Raw genomic sequence first — 20664 nt, forward strand, 5'->3', positions numbered from 1 at the left:
ATTTTCATGGTTGAAAATAGATGCAAAATTCCTAGATAAAATATTAGTGAATAGGATTCAACAAAACATAAAAGAATAATAAATCAGGAGCAAGTAGGATTCATTTCAGAAATGCAAAGACAGCTTAGTATTAAGAAGATTTAAGAAATTATTCATCAGCTTCATCAGAGAATTCAGTATATGATAAGGTAACATTTCAGTTTGGTGGTTAAGTTATAAATTATTAAGTAAATGGTGTCGAGACCGCTGGCTAGCCTTTTGAGTGAATACTTCTTCTAGATCCTCTGTTCATCTTTTATATCATAACAAATCTCAAAAGGACAAAAAAATTTTAAGTAAAAAAAAAAAATTACTTGAAACAAAGATGGATTTTAAAATAAATTCAGAATGGGAAATCTTTCCAACTGTGGCACAAAATCCAGAGGCCATAAAAGAAAAGATTAAATACAGATAAATAAATTGACCTCATAAAAAAATTTCAATGTCTGCACAGCAAAAAAATACAAACCGGTGCATCTGGTCATCTATTTTGGGAGGAAAGAGAAGGGAACTGAGGTGTAAATATATGTAAACCCAATGAGCAAAGAGAATGGCCTGGCCTAAATGGAGAGTGATTGATACATCAGAGAAAAGGTAGGTGCATATTGGAAGTACACAGAGGCTGGTATATTCCTATTCATTACAGAGCATCCACCAGGGACAAAGCATTATACACTTTAGGGGACAAAATGCTCATCCGCTTGACATCAGTCAGTATCTGTCATAAGCCACCCTAGTCCTGGCACAATGGGTGCATCCAATAACTGACCCACACACTCGGAAGGGTCATCCATGCATCAAGACTATCTGTAGGGTCAGCTGAGGTCTCTTTTTAAAAATTTTTTTTAATGTTAATTTGTTTTTTGAAAGAGAGAAAGAATAAAAGTGGAGGAGGGGCAGAGAGAGAGGGAGACAGAATCCAAAGCAAGCTCCAGGCTCTGAGCTGTCAGCACGGAGCCAGACGCGGGGCTCGAACTCACGGACCGTGAGATCAATACCTGAGCCGACGTTGGATGCTTAACCAATTGAGCCACCCAGGCGCCCCAGCTGAGACTGCGTCTTAGCTCAATTTCTCCCTGTGCCCAATTCTGCTTTCCACCTGTCCTTCTGGTGGGTCCCATTAACGTGCTCTAAAAAAGCCCTTACCCATGACTCTGCCTCAGAATCTGCTTCCTGGGGACCCCAACATACAGCACACACTAATGACATTGAAGAGTAACTATTTCCACACTCTGGCCAACAGCGGGATACATATCACTCTTAATTCCTTCCAGTTTGACATGCCAAAAGTAGTATCTCTTTGTTGCTTAAATTTGGAGGAACATAGACTCTCCCATATGCCCTATCGGCATTAAGAGTACACACCGAAGCACATTTCAGGAGGGCAACTTGCCAAAAATAAAAATTGAACATTATGTATACCCTTTTTTTAACTCGAGGTGTTTTTAAAATTTTTTAATATATATTTAAAGGTAATTGTAGATTCACACAAAAGAATACAAAGAGATCCCGTGTACTCTTTACCCCAGTATCCCCAGTGAGAATATTTTGCAAAACTAGAGTCCAGTATCACAGTCGGGATATCGGCATTGAGGTTGAGATTTCCCTTCTTACTTGTACGTGTGTGTGTGTGTGTGTGTGTGTGTTTAGTGCTATACAATTTCACATTTGGACTCACCTATCCCCATTAGGATTCACCACGACAATGAAGATACACTGCACAGTTCCATCACCACAAGGATCATCTCTGTTGCCTTTTTTGACCCGCCCTACCTCCCCCCATGACTCTCCACATCCTATCCCACCCCATCCCCTGGCAATCACTGAGCTGTCTTCCATTTCTAAATTGTGTCACTTACAAATGTTATATATAAAGGGAATTACATAGCATGTAACCTTTTGGGATTGGCTTTTTTCACCCAACATAATTCCTTAGTTTCTTCCCAGTTGTGTAGTCTATTCATTTTTTTTAATTTTTAAATTTTTCTAATTAAAAAATTGTTTAATGTTTATTTATTCTGAGGGAGAGAGAGAGACGGAGTGTGAGCAGGGGAGGGGCAGAGAGATAGGGAAACGCAGAATCTGAAGCAGGCTCCAGGCTCCGCGCTGTCAGCGCGGGGCTCAAACTCATGAACTGCAAGGATCATGACCAGAGCCGAGGCGGACACTTAACCAACTGAGCCACCCAGGCGCCCCTGTAGCCTGTTCCTTTTTACCGCTGGGGTGTATTCCATGGCTTGGAATGCAAAGCAAACCAGAATCTGCTTACCCATTCACTTGCTGAAAGACATCTGGGCTGTTTTTAATCTAGCAATTCAAGATCTAGACATCTAACCCTCAAATACAATGACTCAAAGGCAAAGAAGTGTTTACAATATTCCTCCACCCCCCTCCCCCCCACCTTGCAAATTGGAAGAAATCAACATTCATCAGTAGGGACCTACTTAAACAAACTGCATTAATTCACCTAATGTATGTGTGCCCATACAGAGATATTCCATGTATATAATCGAGTTACAGAAGAGGAAATACATTATGCTCCTTATGTGGTTTGGGTTTGTGTGTTTGTTTTTTAAGTGTCACTGACAGCAAAGAGAGCAGAGAGAACTTTGTGCTCACGTTTCAGTTAATGCCATTCTGTAAATTCTATATTCCTGTCCAGTAATTATCTCCTCACATTTATTTCATCCTGTTGCCTTGGGTAGGCCCTCAGTAGCATTGTAATCATTGGTAGTTAAAGCAGGCATCGTGTGTTGCTTCTTACTTTAATGACCAATGTTTCTAAAGATTCACCATTAAGTGTAACATTTGCTGTATATTAGCTCAGGGAATATAGTCGATGGTATTGTAACAGCATTGCATGGGAACAGATGGTAGCCCCATAGCATAATGTATACAGTTGTCAAGTCACAATGTTGTACTAATGTAACATTGCGTGTCACTTACACTTCAATAAAAAAATATTTGCTGTATATTTATGGTAGATACCCTTTATGACTATTTCTATTTCTATCTAGAAAGGATGTTGCATTTTAGCAACCATCTCCCCAGTACCCATGGAATGGTTTCCCCCCTTTAATCCCTAAATACAGTAAGGTACATTGATATCTCCATTGATTCCCCAACTTGAATTTCTCAGATAAATCCTACTTGATCAAGATCTATTATTCTTTTAATACACGACTAGATTCAATTATCTGGTATTATTTAGACTTCTGGCCTCTACATTCATAAGTGAGATTAGCCTGTAATTGTAGTTTCTTTTCTTGAAATCAGAAATAAACTAGCCTTACAAAATAAGATTGGTGGGTCCCTGTGTTTTTCTAAGCTCTGAAATATAAGATGTGAGCGAGCTCCCCTCCGAGATTTGGTAGAACTTGACTTACAACTACAAAAGGCTTGAGTATTGGGTGATAGGGAGGGAGGGGCATATTGGTAGATGGGCCTTTAACCACCATTTCTATTTTTTGTATGTGTTTTCTATTGGCTTTCTTGGACCAATTTTTGGTAACTTATAATTTCCTTGACATTTGTGTCCATTTTATCTAGGTTTTCAAATGGATTGGCATGAAGTTATATGGCTGAATCATATCATTCATACATTTATTACGTGAATTTGCTATGTATGCTCTATTACATCTTTTAAAAAATCTTTTTAAAGAAAAGAAGGGAAAAGGGAGCCTAACAATTTAAACCACGTGGATAATTCCTCTTGTTATTCCAGTTAAAGAAGTTATGCCTCACACGAGCAAGACGTGACTGCTATCCACGCAGTCAGTCCGTTTCTACCTTTGAGCATCTCGCTCTGAGGGTAATTCAATAGTTTAAAGACATTTTTCATATAAGTCGGCCATGAACCAAAAAAATAACGATGGGATTCAAAGCCGAAGAAAAATCGTTAGATTTTTGCAAGAGCATATCTACCTCCAACATCAGCCCAGCTTACGAAAGAATTTCTCCGGCAACTTTCCTTATTTGCGGTTCTTACCTCACTCTCTGACTTCAGCTAGGATGCTGCACGAAGAAGTCTCCTAATTTTAAGAATCTCCTCTGTGTCCGTGCCCTCTCGTCCTGCATCATATCACGTGTGTCTTCTCTCTTTGCCTTCATCATACGTGCAGGAAGTTGGTATGTGCGTATCATTCTTTCAGAAACTCCAGCTTTGGGTTTTATTGATCATCTCAACTATTGTTCTTTGTTTGTTTCATTTATTTCTGCTTTTATTTTTATTAACTTGATCCATCCATTTTATTTGAGCTTATTTCATGCCTGTTTTCTTGTCCCCTGTTGCTGGAGTTCGTCTGGGATTTCAAAATGGAAACGAAGCAGTCCTTAATAAAAAATAATAATAACAGAGCACCTGGGTGGCTCAGTCGGTTAAGTGTCCAACTTCAGCTCAGGTCACGATCTCACGGTCTGTGAGTTCAGCCCCGCGTCGGGCTCTGTGCTGACAGCTCAGAGCCTGGAGCCTGCTTTGGATTCTGTGTCTCCCTCTCTCTCTGCCCCCCTCCCCGCTTGCACTCTTTCTCTCTCACAAAAATAAATAAACATTAAAAAAATTAAGCTTAAATAATAATAATAGTAAGGAGTTGGGGGGGAGTAGGCATGCCTGGGTGACTCAGTCGGTTAAGTGTCCAACTCTTGATCTCAGCTCAGGTCTTGATCTCAGGGTCTTGAGTTCAAGCCCCGGGTTGGGGGCTCCAACCCGAGAACATACATTAAAAAAAAAAAAAAAAGTACATGCATTCTGAACCAGCAATTTCACATCTCTGCATCTGCACTAGAGAACAATTCACACATTTGTCCCAAGATGCTATATAAGAATTATCTCTTCACGTTATTGTTTATAACAAAAAGGAAGAGCCTAAAAGCACATCGATAGGAATATAACTTACTAACCCATGCTATACTGAAATAGAATAGTACACAGCAGAGAAAAAGAGAAAAGTAGAGCTTCATGAATGCTGCCTTGTCTCTTTTTCTGTCCAAACAGCTATCCAGTTGCCTTTAAGCCACTTACTGAAGAGTCTCCTCTCTCACCACCTGGATATGCTATCCTGGTAACATACTAAATCCTCATCCGTTCCTGGATCCGTATTTCCACACTTTATTCCATGCCATCGAGCTATCAGTGCACCCCCTCGGTCTATGTTCTGTTGTTATAAATTCTGTTGTTTGATAATGTATTTTAATATATAATGGAGAAGGTTACTTCTCATTACTCTTCTTCTAGAGAATGTCCCTGGTAATCACTACCAGTTCTGAAAAAAAAAAAAAAAACGCTATTGAAATTTTGATTGAAATTGCATTGAATTTATAGATTTATCTAGTGAAAATTGACATCTCTACAATTTTGAGTCTTCCTATTCAAGTGCAAGGTTTGACACTCCATTGATTCAAATCTTCTTTTATGGCTCTCAATAGAGGTTTATAGTTTTATTCATATAGATCCTTCACAATGCTTGTTAAGTTTATCCCTAGATATTTATGGCTATTGTCTCACAAGAATATGGAATTCAGTATTTCCAAAACTGAACTTTTAATCTACCTCGTCACATTCTGTTCCTTTGCCAGATCCTCCCCGGTGCTATTGGGGCACCTGTATTCACCTGGTGCCGTTGTCCAGCACCTGAGTCATTCCTGACTTCTCCTTCGACCTCACGTCCAACTCCTGACCAAATCTAAGGATACCATATCTCAACGCCTTGACCTCTCCTCATCTACACTATCAGTCTCCTTGTCCACGCTAAGCCACCATCTTAACTCATTACAATAACGTGATAACTATTTTATGTTCTCTCTTCTTCTTCCATTCTTTACACAGCAGCATTTTTTTTAAAAGGTAAATTGACCAAATCACTCTCATGCTTGAAAGCCCCAGTGGCCTCGCATTACACTTAGATGCAATTCAACGTCCTTAGCAAGGCCAACAGGGCTGTAAATGATCTGGCCTGTACCATCAATCACTTCAACCTTAAATATCCCACCACTGTCCTCATTCATGACACCCAAGCCCCAGTGGACTTACCTCGGTTTTTGAAATTACTGATGGTGGTTGATTAGGTCACGATGTCTATTTCTTCACTTCCTCCCTGTAATAGAATTAGACATCTTAGTCTCATTGCTATTGGAATCGGCCATGTGATTTGCTTTAGCCAACACAATGTAAGTAAACAGTGCAAACAGAGGCTTTAAATGGGCAGGCACAGTTTGGCTTGGATTTCTGTCATCTGGCAGGAGAGCACTCTAATTAGCTGCTGGTCTCACATGGAGACATGAGTGGAACAGACCTGAGCCCACCCTGTATGCAAAACTAGCATTCACCAGCGATAGACACTCTTGAGCAGAACAATAGATATTTATTTTTTTAGGCCACTAAGACCCGGGAGCTATTTGTTACACAGCATTCATCACAGCAATAGCTAACTAATGCACCAGTTCTCTCCTACCTCTGTGACTTTGTTTAATGTATGTCCAATTCTCTAGACTGTAAGTTTCATGAGGGTTAAATCTGTGTCTATTCTGTGTCCCTCTATATCGCCAGAGCCTGGCATAATACTCATTATGTGGTAGTGGCTAAATAAATGTTCATGAAAAATAACTATGGTAAACTTTTCATGGTAAATACTATCTCTGATTTTATTAAACTTTGCAACATTGCTTAGGTATATAATTGCTTTTAAAAAATTTTTTTTAAATGTGTATTTATTTTCGAGAGAGAGAGTGAGACAGAGTGTGAGTGGGGGAGGGGCAGAGAGAGAGGGAGACACAGAATCGGAAGCAGGCTCCAGGCTCTGAGCTGTCAGCACAGAGCCCGACGCGGGGCTCAAACTCAGGGACCGTGAGATCATGACCTGAGCTGAAATCGGACGCCCAACTGACTGAGCCACTCGGGGGCCCCCCCAGGTGTATCATTGTTGTTAACTGCTCTGTTGCCGGTCATTTCACTGAGCTCTCCTATTCTTACTAATTACCTTCCAGTTGATTCTTTTGGGTTGTCTATAACCAAAAGCGTATCATCTGCGGTGGCAGTCTGTTAAACTGTGGTCCCGACAAACCACGCCTCTTGGTATTCACATCCTTGTGTAGTCCCTTGCCATTGATTCTGCACTGGGCCTGTGACTTCCTTTTAATCAATGGACTGCAGTGGAGATGGCACTCCACTGTGCCAAGAATTAAGGAGGCCTAGAAGGTTCTACTGTTGTGCTTTTGTGAGTCTGGATCTACCCTGTAAGAAGTCTGGTTCCCCTGCTGGAGGGACCACATGGAAAGAGAGAGGAGAAAGAACCACTCCAGCTGGCAGAATCTTGAGCATATAAAAGGGTTGTTATCTTAAGCCACAGAGTCTTGGTGTGGTTTGTTACACATCAATAAATAATTGAAACATCTGTAAATAACAACGTTGGCCGGGGGGGGGGGGTGGTAAGAGAGAGAGTGAGAGAGAGAGAGAGAGAGAGAGAGAGAAACAGAATGTTAACTATAGAGAACAAACTGACGGTTCTGAGAAGGGAGGTGGGTGGGGAGATGGGTGAAACCGATGCTAGGGATTAAGGAGTGCACCTGCTGTGATGAACACCCAGTGTATGACCGTGTTGAATCTCTAAACAGTACACCTGAGACGAAGGTCATACTGTATGTTAACTAACTGGAGTTAAAACAAAAACTTCAAAAAAAATAGATTTGAATTTAAAAACAACAACAGCTTCGTGTCCTGAATTGAAACTATCATGCTACTCTACACTCCTGTCTAAGTGCGTTGGCTGCTTCTTTGACCCTATTTTGTAATCCATCTGAAAAACATTATGAGTCTTAGTATTTGCTAAAGACAGTAAAATTTGGGGAAAAGTCATCAAAATACTCATATCGGTTATTTCCTGAGCATGATATGATGGGAGGAGGGACTTTCAATTTCCACTGTATGTTTCTGTTATTTTTAAATTTTATATATAACATTTATCACCTATATACTAAAAAGATATTAATAGTGGTGACTGTAGGTGTCATTTTTTTTTCCCTTCCCTTTCATGTTTTACTGTGAAGAAAAACGACTTTTTTTGCTATGTGTATAAAGGTGCGTGAATTTTACATATTTTGTCGTGTTGGGTACATGTCCATTTTTGTAATGTAACCAAATGTTTAATATCAGCATTGGACTTTGAAATTTACTAAATGTGTTTTTGCATTTGTCTAAACTGTATGGTTTTTCTCCCTTGATTTATTAACATGGTAATTTAGATAACCTAATATTGAATCATCCTTGCATTATTGATTCTCCGGGTAAAAGAACATTCCTCCTTATGCAGTAGGGGGTCTGCCACAGGTGGATCCCATGAGGAAGGATGAGGGCTTGAGCGAGAAGCAAATCAGTGCCTCCAGGCGCTTCCAGATGGCCCAATAGATAAGGAGTCCCCTTGCCCACAATGCAAGCATCTTCTGCATTCTTTCAGGAAAACTCAGTTGTCCTTATGTATTCCCACGACAAATCCCCTGTGATCATAATCCACTTTCACTGCCTGAGCCAGTGATTTTCAGTTGCACTGGAAGACCCACACTGATCAATCCAGACAATCAAACAGTTGAGGCAAACAGCATGAAAGAGAGGTAGGAGGCTGAGTAAAAGAGAAACTAACACCAAATGAAGTAAAGTTAACACGGGAATCCAAAGAGAACTCGGACGTAAGTATAGTTAATGAATGTACTAAGAGCTATTTAAGTCGATGTCACATTCTTAAATCAAAATTAGGCTGCCAACCATAAAAATAAGCAGAACTCTTGGAAATTTAAATAATGGCTTGCTAAAATTAAAAACTCGGCATCAAAGCTGAATAACAGGACAAACACATACGAAGACCAATTTAGGAATCTGCAAAACCAAAATAGTTGACTCTCCAGAGAGCAGTGCTAAAGTAAAAGAAAGCATTTTTTTTCTATACCTGACACTCTCCCTCGTTCCACTGCTGCCCTGGAAAATTTGGAAGCAATCTGATGGGTGGGACAAGAGGAGAAGTCTGAACCAGGGGGAGAAAAAGATCCCTGCTTTCTGCTTCCCCAATGTAGACTGCCAGCCCAAGCATGGCCTAGGCTTTCACTCTCCTTGCAAAAATCTTTCGGCTGAATTTGAAGTATTGCATGGGATGTATTTGCTGAAATAAAACTTTTCTTTGGCTTGAGATGAGTGGAGACCTGATTAACAATGACCTGGAACTTCGTGGGGCTTCTCTGGGATTTCCCTCAGGGCTATGGGATGGATCTGAACAGACAGTGGAAAACAAAAGCCAAATTGCTGAGTGATTATCTCCAGAGTCCTGCTGGTCCTGCCTAATGCGCCTAATGCGGCCATGTGGTCCTCAAACTGCAGAGCACATCAGACACTCCAGGGAAGCTTCTTAAAAATAGATCCGGACGCCTCAAACCACAGTCAGTCCCTCCCTCAAGGTGGGGTCCCAGCAGTCAGCATTTTAAACAAGGCCCTCCCCTTGGAGGATTCTGATCAAGTTAACCTGCTTGCCACGCATTAAATAATAATACTCTTCAAACCCACTGCTCAACGCACAATCGCTTTCCTCTGTGCCTTAATGTAAGCTCTTCATTTCTCTTCAAAGTCTCTACCTCCACTTTATGGCCTAAAGTGCCATTTCTTTGCAAAGCCGTCTCGGATTCCCTTCTAAACTCCCATTTTCTTCCCTCCCTTGAGCTCTTGTAGCCTCTCTGCAATTTTAGCATTCCAGTTAAAAGCTTTGGAGTAAACCAGACCGAGGTTTGGGTCCCGGCTTTGCCACTTATTAGCTGCGTCACCTTCACCAAATCATCTGAAGTCTCTAAGCTTCCCTTTGCTCACCTGTAAGATGAGAACGGTGCCGGTGGAATGATAGGATGTCTGGAATTTCCCTTTTTCATGACTTAGATGGGGGGAAGTGAGCAGGGATATGAACAAATCAAAACAATTACCATCCATCGGTTGATAGTGATTGAGGTTGGATGACAGGTACCTAGGAGTTCGTTATATCATTGCGTCTATCTTGTGTATGTTTGAAATATCCATAATAAAAGGAAAAATTCATTTAAAAACATGAATGCCCCATCAGGAAAAAAAAAAAAAAAAAGAAAACTGTATAATCAAAAGGAACTGTTGATAATCCATGAAAAAGATGCAGGCAAATGATTTTAAATGTTTGGTCTTTCTAATCATTTTTAAAAATATTTTAACATTTACTCATTTTTGAGAGACAGAGAGAGACAGAGCGTGAGCAGGGGAGGAGTAGAGAGAGAGGGAGACCCAGAATCTGAAGCAGGCTTCAGGCTCTGAGCTGTCAGCACAGAGCCTGACGGGGGGGCTCAAACCCACGAACTGTGAGATCGTGACCTGAGCTGAAGTGGGCACTTAACCGACTGAGCCACCCAGGGGCCCCATGGTCTTTCTAACAATTTTTTAATGTAAATGTTATAAAGATGATATCTCTTACATAATAACCAAATTATATTAAGTAAAATAATGGACATTAAGTCCCTATCACAGTATCTACCACATAATTCTCAATAATTGTTATTTTTCTCTCTTCTTTCCATCAAAGCAATTTGTGTATACACGTTACGTCCCCTCCCTGAGCTACACTGGGAACAGCGAAGAGAAGAAACCGTTTCGGTCTCCAAAGTGCCCACGATCCCTCCTACATGCACTTGGCCCAAACTAGGTACCCAGTAAATATTTGTGGAATGGGTCTCATTTATTTAACAACCATTTGCACGACACATACTGGGTGATTGGCGCTATTCTAAGCACTTTATAAATATAAATCTGTTCCATCAAGGACTAGCCCAATGAGGCCCTCTGTGCTAAAGATGAGAAGCCAGAAACGGCAAGATGAGTGCCATGCCCAGGATAATACAAGAAGAAGCAGCAGGGTGGAGATCCGAATTTGGGCGTGCCCTTGACGCAGTCCCCTCGCTTGATAATGGCCGTGCTGTCCGTTGTGAATGTTGCCCTCGCCACCACCCCCAGCTTGTGTTGTGGGAGCCGCAGCCTGTCTGCCTTGGGAATGAGAGCAGGGACTTGGCTTCCCAGAATGGAGCCTTTGGTAAGGAGTTTCTGTCCACGAGTCCTGAAATGGCAAGTGCCAAAGCAGCAGCCGGGCAGGAGGAGGGAGAGCCCCACGGGCTGGAAAGAGAACATCACACACAAGAAATCCAAAGGAGCCAGAGGTGAGAACTGAGTCAGGGCTGCAGAACAGGTTAAGAGTTCAAACCAGGAACAAGGAAGGGAGAAGAAAGCAAATGCTGGGGTTAAGAGGTCAGAAAAGAAGGAGGGGGGAGGGGAGGGGAGGAGGAAAAGAAGATCAGCAGCAGGGGTGTGAACATCTGGGTGTAGCACACACACAGCCAGCTCACAGGACCCACGGGGGCCATGGCACACAACTTCCCACCAGATCCGCCTTCAAGTGGCATCACATTGGTGGCTCGAACTCAGCCACGGAGACCGTATTTACACCAGGGACATCGGCAAACACTACAAATCAGAGCTTTTAATTTTTTTTTTTAGCAAGCTGTCTGTCAAACATCTCCCAGCATGCCACTGGGTTCATCCCAGGTGATCAGCTCGTCTTAGCCATCCAAATTTATGAGTTGTCTTTTCTGGTAGGCAGGGTCGTTGTGCTTCGGTAGAACAGGTTTGCTCAAACGGGCCATGAGGAGACAGAAATGAATGAATGCATGCACGAATTTTCCTGAAGGGGTTCCTAATAGGAACTCCTAAAAGAGAGGCATTATAAGCAATTTTGGTAATTGCAGCTTTTCAGGTGGCAAACGAGAGAGGCATCCCCCACAGGCTGCAGTCAAGAACTCAAGCATCATTATTCAATCATCGACATCTCTCTGCAAAGCACGGTAAATAGACATTTCCAGGAGGTTTGGCAACAAGCCAGGTTTTGCAGCATCCTTCCCCTCTCAGCAAGGAGACTGGGAGAGTTCATGGTGTTCGTCTCCTGACCAAAAGAAACTCGAGAACAAACGTGGATTGGGGTGCTCCAGCAGCTGTCCTGAAGGCTGGCCTTTGCTCCGGGATCAAACACACAAACAGGAAGCGGGCGCATCTCAGACCCCAGCCGTCTCTCCCCCCAAAACCGTCTCAGCTGGCTCAATCAAAGAATGCGTTACTACTTTTCAACATCCTTAACAGGAAGTGTTAGTTTGGTACACACTTCAGCTAAGGTTCAATTACAAGTTAGCTTACGAGAGGGAACAACATACTTTCGGACTCATAACCTGCTGTATAAACCATGTCGTCAGTCCAAGAGTACTGAAAACATGTAAGCTGAAGAAATTCTGGTATATGCTTTAAAAGGGGGTGGGGGGGAAGCAACCTGTATTAAATCTTCAACTCATTTTGAATTTTCCAGATCCCTATTTGGAGATATCCATGTATAACCTAGCTTAAATATTTTTTAAATGTATTTATTTATTTTGAGAGAGACAGAAACAGTGCAGGTGAGGGGGGCGACGGGGAACAGAGAGAGAGAGAGAGAGAATCCCAAGCAGGTTCTGTGCTGCAGAGCTCCACTCGGGGCTCAAACTCATGAAACCACGAGATCATGACCTGAGCCGAAAACCAAGAGCCGAAAACCAAGAGTCAGACGCTTAACCGACTGAACCACCCAGGCGCCCCAGCTAATTTTTAGTATGTTCTCTAGAAAGCCTGAGAAAATGCGACTCTGTCCTTTAAGAAGATCTGTTATCAGGGCAGCAAGATAATAAAACAGCAGCCACTAGAACCTGCCTCCGTTGCAAGTCATGGCACCTCACAGGTGCTCAATAATAAATAAAAATAAATAAAATAATAAATAATAAATAAATACTTGGTGTTGAGTAGAGGCAGTGGAGTTTTAGGAAGAAAGGCATCGAGATTACGGAAACATGCCTCTCTTCCTTTTCCGGCTTAGGCCGATCTGCTGAAAAAGGAAACTTGATTAGTGAGGAATCACTTCTTCTTGGAAAGAAGTCTCAGAGAAGGCAGGAGGCTATGGGTACTAAGGGTAATTAGAAAATTAGGAAGCAGGTCTGATCTTGCAGTTCGTGAGTTCGAGCCCCTGGGATGGGCTCTGTGCTGACAGCTCAGAGCCTGGAGCCTGCTTCAGATTCCGTGTCTCCCTCTCTCTCTGCCCTCCCCAACTTGTGCTCTGTGTCTCCCTCTCTCTCTCTCTCTGTCTCAAAAATAAATAAACAGTAAAAAAAAAAAAAAAAAAAAAAAAAAAAACAGAAAATTTAGAAGTGAAAGAAATGAAAGGAGGTATCAGAGGCTTTTCGGGAACTAGGATGACAGTCCCCTGTAAAGACTATTGACTTTGTAGACTCTCTCAAGTTCAAACCACAGGAGCTGATTGCAATCTTGTAGAATTTCAGGTTTAGAAACGTATCCTTCTTTTGAGTCCTAGTAGTACAATTAGGGTTAGATTCAATTTCATTACGAGCAGCTTACCTGTATAAAGAAAAATGCTAAATCATATAAAGGTGTTCATATTCCTTAAAATTTTGCTTTTAAAAAAATATTTTAGGTGTTCGAATTCATGATCAGTTCATTGTCATTTATTTTACTTAGAACTTTTTTCTAGCATAACTGACCCAAGAGCCCCTGACCCACCCTCTTCTCTGAGAACTACCTTTTCCCTTTTGGACTTCAGTCAAATTGACTTGCCTACTTGGCCCTGGTTCGCAGCATAGTTCAGTGGGTCAGTGTGGACACAGGTTCAGCTTGGGACAGATCTCTTCTCTCTTTGGAGCTGAGGATATTAGGGATAGACACTAGGGAATATGGGAAGCTGTTTGGATGCTAGACCTGTAACTTGGGAGTTCAGGGTCCGCCGGGATTGTAAAAGCAGACAGAGCCAGTCTCTTGAAAAAGTACGAAGCATACATACCGACCAGCAAATAGAGGTGGGAATATGTGACCTGGGAACGAGACAAGAGACAGCTCTGTGGCATCTCAATGACTCGACAGATCCTGCTTGCAGCCTGCCCAGATTCTAACTGTTCGTTTTTTCTTATGTCAAACATCCCAGTGTCCCTTCTAGGACATTTTTTTTCTTAACGTAAGCCAGTTGATAGTGGGTTTGTATCACTGGCCACTGGAGAAGCTAATCAAAGTACTTGTCTGACAGCGTTAGCCCCTGGGGCAGCCTCGCTCATCGGTCCAGCAGGAGCCTCCTCTATCTGATGCCACTGGGCAGGCAGGAAACGATTTGGTCCCAGGGTCAGACAACTCCAGGACCCCGGCTTAGCTCTGCCTCAATCCCGTATGTGAGTAGGAGCACATCACATAACGTCACCGTGCCTCCGTCATCCCAAGGCCACCTCTCTACGTTTTTGTGACGTTCTGCGTGAACCCCCAGTAGATACTCCTTTCTTTCCATTAAAACGATAGTTTAGAAGAGGCACCTGGGTGGCTCAGTCGGTTGAGCGTCTGGCTCTTGACTTCCGCTCGGGTCACGATCCCAGGGTTGTAGGATCGAACCCTGCATCGGGCTCTGTGCTGACGGCTCGGAGCCCGGAGCCTGCTTCCGATTCTCTGTCTCCCTCGCTCTCTGCCCCTCCCCCACTCACACTCTGTCTCTCTCTCCTTCAAAAATAAATAGACATTTAAAAAAATTAAAAAAAAAAAAGATGGGGCAGGCTGGCTGCTAGGGCTGGGTCTGCTGGCCGTCTTGCTGTGAGACAGGAGAACTGGAGAAAACACACGAAGAGCCATGAGCTGGGGACGGGAGGATCTTTATCAGACTCATCGAATGTAATCGTACAAATAATCACATTCCCATTCTACAGATGAGGGAGCTGAGGCCAGGGTATCTTAGCTACTTCCCCAAGTCCCACAGGTGACAACTGGGGGGGGGGCTGAAGCCACCCCCAGGTCTACCTGACACAAAGCCCTGCTCTTAAAGGCTCCACCTAGTTCTCCCACTGCCTCCGGTGAGAACACTTCTTTCTACCTTGACTTGTGCAGACGCTGTCTCAGAGAAGCAACAAGGTGCCACCCAGAATAAGCTGGATATACTGCCTGTCCTGGACTTTTGTAGCAGTTCGGTTGTCCAGACCCGCTTTCTGTAGTTTTTATGTGGCTCAGCGATCTTCCAGAAAGCAAGCCCACGGGGAAATGAATTACTTCCCCTTATCCGGGTATGAAGTCCCACTGGACCCTGACTGCCTGGTTCAAGTCCCATCTCCATCCCTTGCCGGGTATAGGACCTGAGATAAGTCACTTCACCTCTCCGTGATCAGTCTCCTCCTTGTGAAATGGGTTTCGAAACAGCATCAATAGCAGAAGAGCACTAAACGACACGATCCGTGGGACGCACTTAGCGTAACGCTCGGCAGATAGCGAGCTCGGGAAATGTTAGTTATTAAGAGGAGCGTCTGCTTCTCTGCCTCCCCCTGGCATCCGTGGCACTCTTCACTTTCCACCAGATTTGCACCTTTACTCATTCACTTCCTCAATCCGTAAACACGTATAATGACGGGGCTATGAGGACCGAGAGATGCACCTACGTCGACCTGCAGGGTAAGGGAAGGTCCCGATGAAGAGGTGACTCAGAGAAATGAAGACGTGAGGAGGGCTATTGCCAGCAGGGAGAACAATGTCAATCACAGTCAGGATGGAGGAGGAGTTGTGACACATTCTAGGGAACAAATCATTCATTTTTAAGACATAAGTTCAGAGCACATTGCTCTTAGGATCAGGGCAATCCAGTGGTTTTCCATCTCACTCAGGATAACAAAGTAGCTACAATGAAGGGTCTACGAGACCCAATGTGATCCGCCTGAACCCACTCCCTCTCACTCTCCCGTTCTGTTCCAGCTATGCTAGTCTTCTTACCGATCCTTGAAATCACCCCAGGGCCCTTGCACTTACAGCATCTTCCACTAGACATCCACATGGCTTGCTCCCTCACCTTCTTCAAGTCAAGGTTCAAGCACTGCCTCCTCACTGAGCTATTCCTTGAGGGCCCTCTTTAAAATTATGCCGCCCTCACCTGTCACTTTCTACTCCTTTCTTGCTTTCTCTCCATCGTACTTACTGCCTCTGACACACACCATCCCCAATTAAAATGAAGCCCCATGCCGGGCGCCTGGGTAGCTCACTCGGTTAAGCTCAGGTCATGATTTCACAGACTATGGGTTCGAGCCCTGCATCGGGCTCTGTGCTGACAGCTCGGATTCTGGGTCTCCCTCTCTCTCTGCCCCTCCCCGTACCCTGCTCACGCCTGCTCTCTTTCTCTCAAAAATAAATAAAATATTTTTTAAAAAAATGAGCTCCATGAGGTCAGGGATTTTGTTTCTGTTCACCGCTGTATTCCCAGTGCCAAGAAAGGACAGTCCCTGGCACTGGAAAAATGTTTATGGAAAGAATGAATGTGGCCACTCCCCAAATGGCTAAAGCAAAAGGGAAGTTGTCCAGAACCAGATCACATGGAGTCCTGTGTGCTGAGACAAGGCCAGTGAACCTAAGCCTAAATCCTGTGAGGGGCCACGGAGGATGTCAGCAGGCCACAATCTGACCAGACTCCTATTGAAGAACACTCTCCCGGGCCGAAGCGTGCAACTGAGACTAAGGGAGCCCAGAAAAAGCAGCAAGACCATTTCCGAGGCGAAAGCCCCCAATGAGAACTTACGAAGGCCTAATGACGAAGGTGACTAGAGGGGTGGAGAAAAAGGAACGGAGTAATGAGCATCTGAGGTGAGAACGTGTAGGACACAGCGACTGGTTGACGATAGCAAGTAACTAAGAGGGGATGTGTGTCTTAAATGACTCCTTGGGTTCTATCCTCAGCAACTGGGCCAGTAGCTGCCCCACCACGTTAGGGAATATGAGTGACAGTTTGGGGAGGAAGGAGTGAGTTCAATTCTGTATATATTGAATTTTGCAAGCCAGTGAAGATGATCTGGGTTAGACCAAAGAGTCTCTTCATATAAATGGTAGTTGCAGGGGACCCCGCTGAAATGGTAGGTCCCAGAATTTTAGTAGAAGCCTTGCCGAGGTATCCGGCAGTCGGGGGTGAGAGATGGTAGGAATACAGGTGGGAAACAGATTTTACTCTCTCTCCGGGTAGAATGTTGAATGAACTATCCCCATATAACCCCATCAGTGGTGACTGATCCTATGGGATAATCAGGGATAGCACTATTGTTCACCTACGCTACGGGGTGAATTTGGTCTTGTGGGCTGGCCTGGGAGCCTAAGCACCTTCTGTTGTTTCCCTGCTAAAATGTACACCCGTTCACAAGCTGAGGACTGCGATATTATAAGATGGGAAACCTCCGTATCTTTCCAGTTGTACGTCGTGAATTCTTCCACCTAAAAGACAACTGCTTTTGGAAAATGTGAGTGAAGTATGTTTCTGACTCCCAAATAGGTTGCTGACACTGAGGAGCATGGGTGACCTATCATAGTTCCAACGCTGAGACAGAAAGAATCCTTGAGGGGAAGAGTATAAAGAAAAGAGGAGAAATCCCAAAACATCATGACAGAACTTTGGGGAAACAAATATCTGAAAATGCACCGTAAAACTTGGCAAACATGTTCCTCCGAGTACAGGAGTTTCAATAAAATAACCGGTTGTACTAGTCAGAATTCTTTGCGTTGCAATTAACAGAAACTCAAACTGACTTACGTAAAAAAAAATATATATATATATATATATATATAATAATAACAATAACAATAATAAAAGTATTCAATCAATTTTTAAAAAATTAAGGAGGGACTACTGATGGCTCAAATGGCTGTAAAGTCAAGGGGTGGCAAATACAGCTTCAGGCACGACTGGATCCAGGGGCTCAAATGACGGCTACCCAGTTCAGTTTCATTTCTTCCCATCTCTTTTTTTTTTTTTAATTTTTTTTTCAACGTTTATTTATTTTTGGGACAGAGAGAGACAGAGCATGAACGGGGGAGGGGCAGAGAGAGAGGGAGACACAGAATCGGAAGCAGGCTCCAGGCTCTGAGCCATCAGCCCAGAGCCCGACGCGGGGCTCGAACTCACGGACCGCGAGATCGTGACCTGGCCGAAGTCGGACGCTTAACCGACTGCGCCACCCAGGCGCCCCTCATTTCTTCCCATCTCTGACTGACTCTGCTTTCCTGTATGTGGGCTGCTTTATCAAGCACGTTGACCCTTCATCAAAGCATGACGGCTGACGTCAGTTTGGGGTTTAGGTTTTATCCTCCCAACAACCTTAACGGAAAGAGGATACTCTTCCGACAGGAGGAGTGATCACAAGTGATTGGATGAGTTTGGGTCACGTGCCATCCCTAAGTGAACACGACAGCCAGAGGGACTGGAACCCGGAAAGAGGATACTCTTCGGACAGGAGGAGTGATCACAAGTGATTGGATGAGTTTGGGTCACGTGCCATCCCTAAGTGAACACGACAGCCAGAGGGACTGGAACCCGGATTAAGCACACCTGGGTCATAGGCTACCTGGAACACAGGCTTAGTGCCGGGAAAGGAGTGTTTCCCCAGGGAGAATAACGCATTCTGTCACCAGAAGGAAGAATAGATGGTGGCAGCAATGATGGCAGAAGTCTCGGGGGAACCTGGCCGGGGAAAACCTTCCTCAGGGGCTTCTTTTTCCTCAGAAGGCTCCTTTCAGGGCTGACGCAGGTATGTGTGCGGCCCCAGTGAGCTGGGGGAGTCAAAAAAGACTGCATAAAGCGTAGAGAGGATGAGTGCTGACTGAGGACAAAACTCACCCCGGTGAATGCATCGGCTGTGACCTCTCTGTTCCACTCCCCCCGCTTCTGCTACAGCACCCAACAAGCTGATTTCAATACCCAGCCCTCCCCACCGTCCAGGGTCATCTCATCTCCGCTACTATTTGGCAGGATGATTGAGAAGGAGAGAAAGGGCAACTAAGTTCAACAGTTCATGAGATTGAGGTGAGGTGGAAACAAAGAGCATTTCCGAAGCTGGTGGGTGTGCTTCTTCTACATAGAGTCTCCCCCTCCCTTGCCCCGCACTGTAGTTTCATAATGGGCGTGGCCTTGGAGTATGACCCTTAGGTCACACCTCTGAGAGAAGAGAAATTATTATGCCACGCAGGGAGGTTGAATGAGAGGACTTGCCAGACGCCCTCTTCTAGGTATCAGGGAAAGCGGGGATCGGTCGGGGGAAAGAAGGCCTGGGGTGGACCCAACTCAGACACCAGACAAGGAACCGGCATCGGCAGTTGGTTTAATAAAACAGGAGCTGGAGAAGCAGTGCCCGTTCAAGCTGCATAGGCCACGGGACGGGTCGAAGATGAACGAGGGCGGTAAAATCCTAACTAATGACTAGGACACCAAGAGAAGGTGAAGTGGAAGCCTAAATCCATGAAGCAGCATGGGCTCCAGGGACCACCATCCGGTTGTTTTATTTTTTTTATTTTTTATTTTTAATATATGAAATGTACGTCAAGTTGGTTTCCACACCATCCGGTTGTTTGAACGGTCATACGGAAGTTAGGTGGGGAAAGTGTGAGAGCCATTGTCTAGAGTTAATTCGAGTTCGTACACAACAGGAATTAACGAGCAGAGAACGCCCAGCGAAAGCCAGATAGGTACCGAGTTGGTCCGAATGGATTCCTTTAGATAATGCATGGGCCTCTGGGGTAGGTCCAAGGTCATGATGCTTGGACACTGCTCTATAAATCTTAGGGAAGTAGCCTTTCTAAGTTCAACATCTGATATCAACCAGTAATATGTTCAAAAACCCTAAGTCCTACTCTTCTGGGGCCACCTTTACAGCCTGGTGTTGAAATAGTGTTTTTCAATGAATTCTTTATTAAACTTGTTTCTTGACTTACGACCTGTCAACAGAGTGGGTTGTTGCTCCTAAAATATGGATCCAGCTCTTCTAAGACCCACACCTTGGCTGGGCACTCCTTTAGGAGAGGTTTCTCTTTTGATGGATATTTTTCTGCTGAAATAGATCATCGGGTCTTTCAGCCCGTGTTCTTGTCATGTCTGAAGCATTTCTGCCTTACTTAAACCTTTCATTATAATCAGCTGCCCTTAGCTAGCTACTCCCTGCAAGGGCTCTGCCTCAATCACATATGCATTAGCACAATTGCCCTTTTTGCTGTGGATCAAGTTATCTTTGGGGTGCCCTATGTAAATGAGAACACTTCAAAATGCTGATTTATAATGAGCCAAAAGTTGACTGACAGAGTAATAATACTACTACTATGAGTGGACTGTTGAGAAGACCACATGGATGGACCAAGAAGGAACATGGCCGGGAAAGAGAAGTGAGATGACCAGAAGAATGGACAGAAAAGGAAAGGAACAAAGAGAGACGCAGGCAGGTAACGACGGCCAGTGGGGACTGGGGGGTGATATTAGGCTGGAGGTGAAAGGGAAAAAGACTCATTTTTTTGTGACCGTCATGACAGTAACAGAAAATAATATAAGACATGGAAGTCACCAGGGGAGAAAAAAAGTGAATCTGATAGAGTAACTGATAGGATTGAGCACCTGAAAAAATGATGTGTATGAGAAAGGCAAGTAGTACAAATGAAAGAAAAAAAAAAGAAGGGCAATAGGAAAATTTTTCAGGAAAAGAAATATAATCACAACACACCTTTTGGCTCTTCGGTGAACAGTA

The 20664-nt window shown here is 43.8% G+C and overlaps 1 long non-coding RNA gene across 3 annotated transcripts in view; it reads right to left on the reverse strand.

Moving 5' to 3' along the window:
* The window catches only part of LOC147573051 (uncharacterized), a 133815-nt gene that overhangs the window by 85279 nt on the left and 27872 nt on the right, over window positions 1–20664 (reverse strand). For all 3 annotated transcript variants that reach the window (XR_015245626.1, XR_015245628.1, XR_015245627.1), the window contains exons 2-3: window positions 6068–6131; window positions 4028–4340 (exon numbers count right to left, since the gene is read on the reverse strand). This is a non-coding gene — a long non-coding RNA (uncharacterized LOC147573051). The remainder of the gene's footprint in view (window positions 1–4027; window positions 4341–6067; window positions 6132–20664) is intronic.

Source organism: Puma concolor, chromosome E3 (assembly GCF_028749965.1).
Source record: "Puma concolor isolate L17-30 chromosome E3, mPumCon1.1.hap2, whole genome shotgun sequence".
Taxonomy (NCBI): Eukaryota; Metazoa; Chordata; class Mammalia; order Carnivora; family Felidae; genus Puma; species Puma concolor.